Genomic DNA, 8570 nt, shown 5'->3' on the forward strand with positions numbered 1-8570 from the left:
CTTCCCGAGGCGCCACCGGGAGCAGGCCGCGGCGGGGAGACCGCCTCGCTCGGGGGGGTGAGGCCCTGTGCCTCTCGGTGCGAACGGAGGAGCCCGTGGCGGAGCGTTTGCCGGCGCCTGAAACTTCTCCCCAGCCTGGTCTGGGCCGCCTCTCCGGGTGGGATTTTCCTTTTCGGTGTCGGGGAAACGGGTCGTGGGAAGAAACGTTTTTCGACAGTATCGCGGCAGGGAAGTTAATGTTCTTAGTATGGGTTGGGGTGGTCGTCGTAGAGCACGTGTCATGCATGAAGAAAACGGTGATTCATCCGTGTCAGTAGCAGTGGTGATGTGTACATTGGCATGTTTTTCTCATGATGTCTCTTTCTGTTATAGAAAAAGACCTTTGTCAGCCTGATGGAAAAGAGGGTTCTTTGTTTAAATACAGTGAACGACCCGAACACGCTAAGTTTTTTTGGTAATAGAGCTCACATGGGCTTCCAGGAAGCGAAGCCTTAAAGTTGTTTAGTTCTCAGTCTATTCAGATTAAAGTACATGCATGTGGATTTTTAGTAATATTTTTGTGTGTGTGGTGGGGTAGCATTGCTTCAAGTATTGCATCAGCGTTGATGGAAGATGGTCCAGAACAAATTTGAAGAAGGAGGAACCAAGACAGTTAGTTATTTTTCATGTAAAGGTGTGACATTTTGTGTAGTGCTTCACATTTCTGTGCTTCTGTCTCTTGAGTATCCATTCACATAAATCCACTGCCACAGCCATGTTGGTGTTTTGGGAAAAGTTAATAGCAAAGTTAAAGTGGAGACTCACATGTTTGACTGACTAGGGCTTTACTTGGGTGCAGAGGCACAGAATTAGGAACTGAATCAGAGATCTTAAAAAGTTCTGCTGACATGCTTAATGCAGCCCTAGTTAAAGGACTTTCAGACAGAGGAGTTTTTTTGGATAAGCTTGTTAGTTTTTGGGTTGCAACAGATTACACACTTTCTAGATCACCTCTGAAAATAGACTTGAGCAAATACCAGTTTTGTTTGTTCAGAAATAAATACTTGTAGAGAATCTATAGTCTTTTATCCATCTTGTGCCTGTTTGACATTATGTCTTGCTTAGCTTGCAGTCAATTTTGGAGAAAACTGTAGGGCTCTATGAGAAACTGGACATTTTTACTGAGATTATCAGTTGGCTAGAAATTTAATATTTGTGGGTGTAGGGAGCCTTTTTTTTATTGAGAAGCAATAATATAAACAGCATATCCAATGAGTGACAAACTATGGGCAATTTATTTTTGCAATGGAGTGGCTTAAAAATCCATATCTCATGTACAGATTGATGTAAAAGCCTATGTGATAGTACTAACTGTAGTTGGTTTAGTGAATGTTTTTCCAGTTGCTTCTGAAAATGCTTTTGTTGCTCTGTCCATCATGTGACACAAAATATATAAAATACTTTGTCATAAATTAGGGGAAATTATTATTTACTCTCCGTTGGTGTCTGCGTATTGACATTAAAATCAAATTCCAAAATATTGTATGATTCTTAACAGGAATTACTCTGATTCCTAAAAAGCATTTAAAACATTTTTATGTGTGAAAGCTTTTCTGTTTTCAGGAAAATACAATAACATGGATATACAAATCAAATGTCTTGGTGTACCATCTCTTTAATCAGGGTGTTACTGAAAAGCGTAGTATTACGTGCTTACAATAGGCATGGATTTTGTCAGGCACTTTTGTAATAATCTAAATGTTAAGATTCTAATCAAAGATGGATTATGGTAAATTAAAAAAAATATCCAAACAAATCTTGCATTTATTGCTCCCTTTTGGGAGAGGGACTACCTTGCACAGCTATTCCATGCAACTTATTCTAGGCTAAGTGTACAGGTTTTTTGTGGTGCGGAAGAATTGTAGTGGGAAAATGTTGAAAAGAAGTTAAAATCAGACAAAACTGGAATTGAGCTAGAGCAGCCGCACTGTCACTGCTGTTATGGCACTATATTATCCTTAAAACACATTGTTTCTTTATGCTTTAAGATTTCAGGATTTTTACTGTTATTTTTAACTTTGGTTAGTGTAACAGCAGGTCAACAGTAGGTTTGTAACTGTTTCTTTCATGGGGAACATAAATGCTTTGGAAATGGTTAAATATTTTTCAGGCTTTAAAGTTAGGATATGTAAACACAGAAATACTATGGAGATTAATGCTGTGATACTGGTAGAATTATGCTCCCCAGAGTAAGTGATGATAATTGTCAGTTTAAAATAGATTCATTACTGGTTATTTTCATCAAACTTAAATTCTGTTTATGACAGTTCTTCACCCCTTTATTAAAAAAATGAGTAAATAAAAATGTTTAAATAATTCCATTATTTCTTTAAATTGCATTAACAGTGCAGCTGGACCAGTACAATTTTCTCATATAGTCAGTCCCCTCTTATTGGAACTTTTGGAGTCAGGGATAATAAAGCAGCATGGGGCAGCAATGAATGACAGTGACTCTTGTCTCATAGTAATTCTGACTTCTGTGTGGTCTTAGACACTTTGGTCCAGGATGCCCTTGGACCAGCCCTGTGTACTTATTTAGTTGTGTGTCAGAGCTAGTGTGCTCTGTCCCAGCAGGGATAGCAACAAATCAGAATTAACTAGTCTCAGTGGATTTTTCCAAACCTTAGAGCCATGTGGGTATCCCTGTTCTCTCTCCAAGTTTCAGAAGATTGTTGCAGCTGGCTTTGCATGGTGTTTGATTCCACCAGGGTTTATTAACTCAGAAGAGCAAAGTATGAAAACAGTTGAACTCCATTTAAGCCAAAGTTGAACCTGGAATATTGTAGTTATGTTTGTATGGCAGTTGGTTTAGTTACTAGCTTGAGTTGGATTTGAGCTGAGTCTGCTTAGAGAAAGCTTAGGTGTTTTGCCATCTGTGACATCATTAATCTATAGCTTACAAAAACTGCCTAAGGCTAATAAAGTGTGCACCTACATTACTGTGTTAACTTGGATCAGGAGTGTGGTTTTCAAGGAAGTCTTGCAGTCATCCTCACTTGGGAAACCTTTTTTTTTTTTTCTTTCCTCTCATTGGTTTGTGCTATTTCAATGGATGAACAGGATTCCTTTTGGACAAAACTATACTGAAAAATGCATGCTTACCTGCAGCTGGGCATTCATTCCATCAGGACGGACCTCCCTTGAGCGTGTAGTGTGGACAATAGGGTCCCAGCTCCATCTGTTCTGTTTTCACAGACCTGCTTCTGTTGTAACTGCCCTGCTTGGTGGCATGGACATAACCTAAATTGACTATGCTTGGACTCCGAAACCTGACACAAATACATCACTTTGGGGGTGGAAGGTGTAATGATTTCACTATTTTGAGTGGTGTCAGGCCTGCTTTTCCTACCCCTGTATCTTTGTGATCGTTGTAATGTTCACAAAAATTTATCTCTCACTTAAAGAGCTGCTGGTTAAAATGCAGCTATCAGTTTCATTTGAGCTTATACTTTCATATGTCAAGTGAGGTTTTAAAAATATCTCAGTGTTGCTTAGTTCCTTACATAAACACCTGAATATATTGGGGAAATACGAAGATCAGCATATACAGTACTTAGACCACAGTAAATATATAAAGCACTCATCACTGAACTATACTGGCAGGGTAATAGGTCGTTCTGCAGAGAAGTTCAAGATAGTGTTCCTGAGATTTCTATAAATGTATTCTACCTAGACCCAGCATCTGTTAACTTTTCATGCCTAACCCTTGGTTTGAAGTTGCTTATCAATTTGATGTCAGATACCCCTCTGTATGAAAATTTATTTTGTGTTCTCTAGCTGCTGACAGAAAAAATGTGCTACTCTCTTCCCCTCATTGTACTATCTTGGCTGCTACAAGGAACTGACTGCATCTTCACCCCTCCTCCAGATCTCACTTCTTTGGTCAGCAGATCTTGGTATCTGTTGATTGTCATAGTTTTCATAATGGCAACAGAATTGAACTGTTCTATCTGCCAGTTTCACTCTGATAATTACAAATGGTAGTGAGAAAAGATACCAAGGCTTTCTTTAATTCTAGTGTGGATCTTCAGTGTCACAGGCAATGGAGGTGCTGGGATCAGTCTGTGCAAGAGTTAAGTCAGTAACAGGGCAGCTTTCTAGCTGCTGTGAAAATAACTGAACAAATATGGAAAAAACAAGAACTGAGTGCTTCAAGTAAAATGGACTGTTGATGCCCTACAGATAACTCTGTATTTCATGTCATCTGACCAGAAGATTGAAAGACTAAATTTGATCCATTCTTACTAATTGCATCATTCCTTTTATGCAGTTACAATTACTTTGTTGACTGCTAAATATTGGGGGTTTTTATGTAAGTTAAAAAAAACACCCAAAACCAGACTTGCCTGTATGCATATGTAGCATCCATTGAGTGAGGTATATTTCAGTATCTTTTACTTCAAAGAGCTCTTTCACCTTTTAGTGTCTAAGCTGTTTGTTTGTTTGTTTTGTTGGCTTCTCCAAAATGGTGTCTTAGATAAAGTGCTTATCAGAGTGAGATAAGGGACTGCACCTTTAGGCAGCCTAGAAAATTACTGCCCCAATTGATATTTCTGGTTTAACAGACAACAGACCCAGTAGATTGTTGCTCTGCCATCCTGCCTCAGAACAGATTTGAATTTTGTTTTTGTCAGCTTGCAACATAGTTTAGGACTGAGAGCCTTAAAAATCTTAATCTCTGTCTTTCCTGGGACCATTGGATGTTTTTTTTGGTTGTTGTTTTGTTTGTTTGTTTTTTGGGTGGGTTTTTTTTGTGAAAAACCTTCAAGCAGTGATACTATAGAAGATAAGGGAGTTCTGCTCCTTTCCATACCATTCAAGTTTCAAATTCTTGAGGAATTTTGGTTGATGCACATGCAGTCTGAAGAGACAATAAACAATATTATTCCAAATAAACTGTTTGGCAGTATACCTTTGCTGCTTTTCTTTGCCCATGCAATTTTAAGAATTCAAGAATGACAGAGAAGAAATGTGTTCTTAGGCATTTGGATTCTAAGGAGGAAGAAAGGTTTTTATGTTTAACATATTGTATCAAATAATCTGTTGAACTGGTGGAGGAGTGCTTGAATTTTCTTGCTTGTTTCTTCTACCATCTTAGACATTGTGTCACAGAAGCATTACTCTTTTCTTCCAGTCAGATGTTGATTAATGCCCTTTGGGGCCAATTAATGAATCACAAATCTCATGTAACTGATATAGTTGTAAAAATGTCTTTAAGAGAGTTATGCTATAAGGATATATATGTGTTCTTATATCAGAAAATTCTGATGTTCAAAGTTATTACCAAATACATTTGGGTTTCCCTTTCATCCTCCATAGTATACTATTAATTTCTTATAGTTGTCCCTAGACTCTGCAGGCCTAAGGTTTTAATATATGATTATCTTAAGATAATTTTCTTACTATTATGGTCAAGTACTGCTATTGACTCTTCTAGTATTTAAGGCTGCCAATAATTACTTTCTCTTGCACATGTATAGAAGGTACATCTGTCTCCAGCAAAGCTTGTTGCTCAGTGCTAGGAGTCTGGGGAAAGTATCTATCTACAGGTCTGTTGTATCAGAATTTTGTTTGTCATAACTCTTGAGGTTTTGAACTCAACTGCTTTGGTTTTGAACTCATAGTTGCCTTTTTGGAAACAATTGCAGTGAAGATACCATACTGTAGGTGGTAAAGCAGTCTATACGGTCCATTGAGAAATGCACGTTTGTGCAGACAGCTAACTCAGCTCTTGGCACTTGTGTCTTCATGATTCGTACCCACATGATCCAGTGTCTTTGCAGTTCCTTTAGGCCTTCCACACTGCTGTGTGAATATCCATACCTGTAGGCTCAGCAGTAACACTGGTGACCAGTTGGGGTTTTTTTAGAACCAAAGGGCAACCTTTTTTGAAGACTTGACCACATAAAGCTGCTGAGGTAATATTGGAAGCAAGAATACATGCCTCGATAGTTGTTTTAAGAGTGATCTTCAAGTTTTTTAAATTATTGGATAGTGTCTGTTACAGAATCAGTAATACACAATAATAGCCATCTAAATAAGAAGTTATATTAAAACAGCCGTTGCTTTCTGTGGTGTAGAGTATTGGCTCTCAGCTCATGGGCTATCATCCAAGTTGAGCCCTCGAATATGTGTGAACTAGGAAGTTAAAAATAGATCAGAGAGCCCTTTTCCAAACTTTTAACTGTCTATATGCTGGAATTTGAGCATCTCCCCAATGTCATCTTTAAGTACAATTCCTGTCAGTGCTGAGCATCAGGGTGTTCCAGTTCTTTCTCTCATCTTGTTCCACAGTTATATTGTGTGATCATTTCTTGTGCAAGAGAACTACTTGCCTTATTGAAAATGTGTTACAAGATTAATAATTAATGTGGAGTTCAAGATCCTTAGGGCAGTCAGGAGGGCACACAGCAAGCTTGCAACCCTGCACTTCAACTGAGCAGACTTTAGGCTCTTTAGCGACCTGTTTGGTAAAGTACCATGGCGTGAAGCCCTGGAGGGTAGAGGAGCCCAAGAAAGCTGGTTAATATTCAAGATCACCTCTGCCATGCTCAGGAATGATGCATCCCAACAAAGAGGAAGGCAGGCAAAAACACCAGGAGGCCTGCATGGATGAACAAGGAGCTCCCGGGCAAACTCAAAAGGAAGCTGACAGAGTGTGGACAGGCAGCCCAGGAGGAATACAGATAAACTGTTGGAGCAGCCAGGGATCGTTAGGAAAGCTAAGTCCCTGGTAGAACTAAATCTGGCCAGGCACATAAAGGGCAACAAGAAAAGATTTTTTTAGGTATGTCAGTGATAAAAGGAGGACTAGGGCAAATGTGAGCACTCTTGCAGAAGAAGCACGAGACTTGGTTACCTCAGATATGGAGAAGGCTGAGCTACTTGATGACTTTTTTACCTCAGTCTTCATGGGCAAGTGCTCAGATCACACCATCCAAGTCACAGAAGGCAAGGCAGGGACTGGGAGAATGAAGAGCTATCTGTGGTAGAGGTAGGTCATGTTTAAGACCATCTAAGGAACCTGAAGGTACACAGGTCCATGGGACCTGATGAGGTGCATCCATGGGTCCTGAGGATACTGGTGTATGAAGTTGTTAAGTCATAATCCATCATACTTGAGAAACAGTAGTAGTCCAGTTAAGTTTCCACTGACTGGAAAAGGCGAAACATAACCCATGTTTTTAAAAAGGGCAAAATCATGGAGTGGATCCTCCTGGAAACTGTGCTTAGGCATGTGGAAAATAAGGTGATTGATGACAGCCAACATGGTTTCACCAAGGGCAAGTCGTGCCTCGCAGATTTGGTGGCCTCTATGACAGGGTTACAGATCTGGTGGATATGGGAAGAGCAACTGATGTGATCTGCCTGGACTTGTGCAAGACATTTGTCACTGCATGACATCCTTGTCTGTAAATTGGAGGGATATGGACTTGACAGATGGACCACTGGTGGAGAAGGAGTTGACTGGATGGTCGCACTGAGAGAGTTGTGGTCAATGGTTTGATGTCCAAATGGAGACCAGTGATGAGTGGTGTTCCTTCTTGATGAGGGGTCAGTATTGGGACTGTTGCTGTTTAACATCTTTTTTTGGTGACAGGAATGGTAGGATTAAGTGCACCCTCAGCAACTTTGCTGACCACACCAAGCTGTGTGGTGTGGTTGACATTCTGGAGGGAAGAGAGGCCATCCAGAGGGACCTTGGCAGCCTTGAGAGGTGGGCCTGATCAGACCACATTAATAAGGCCAAGTGCAATTTCCTGCACCTTGATTGGGACAATCCCAAATGCAACTACAACTGGGCAGAGAATGGATTGAGAGCAGCCCTGAGAAAAAAGTACTTGGGGGTGTCAGTGTCTTGTTGAGTTGTCAACATGAGCCAGCAATGTGTGCTTGCACCCCCCAAAAGCCAACTATAACCTGGGCTGTGTCAAAAGAAATGTGGCCAGCAGGTCAAGGGAGATGATTTCCCCCCTCTGTTCTGCTCTCGTGAGACCTCATCTGGAGTATTGCGTCAAGTTCTGAAGCCCCTACTGTAAGAAGGACATGGAGCTGTTGGAGCAGAGGAGGATGATGAAGATGATCCAAGGGCTGGAGCAGCTCTGCTCTGGAGGCAGGCTGGGAGAGTTGGGGTGTTCAGCCTTGAGAAGAGAAGGCTCCAGGGAGACCTTATAGTGGCCTTCCAATACCTGAAGTGGCCTACAGGAAAGCTGGGGAGAGACTTGTTACAAGGGCTTGCAGTGATGGGTTGAGGGGTAATGGCTTTAAACTATAAGAGGGGAGATTTAGGTCAGGCATTAGAAAGAAATTCTTTAGTGTGAGGTGGTGAAGCATTGAAACAGGCTGCCCAGAGAGGTTGTTGCTGCCCCATCCCTGGCGGTGTTCAGAGCCATGTTGGATGGGGCTTTGCGCAACCTGGTCTAGTGGGAGGTGGCCCTGTCTGTGCAGGGGCATTTGAACTAGACAGTCTTTAAGGTGCCTTCCAGCCCAAACCATTCTACAATTCTATGATTACTTCTGTTTTCAAATAC

This window comes from Chaetura pelagica, unplaced genomic scaffold (genome assembly GCF_000747805.2).
Source record: "Chaetura pelagica isolate M959 unplaced genomic scaffold, ChaPel_1.0 scaffold416, whole genome shotgun sequence".
In the NCBI taxonomy this organism is placed as follows: domain Eukaryota; kingdom Metazoa; phylum Chordata; class Aves; order Apodiformes; family Apodidae; genus Chaetura; species Chaetura pelagica.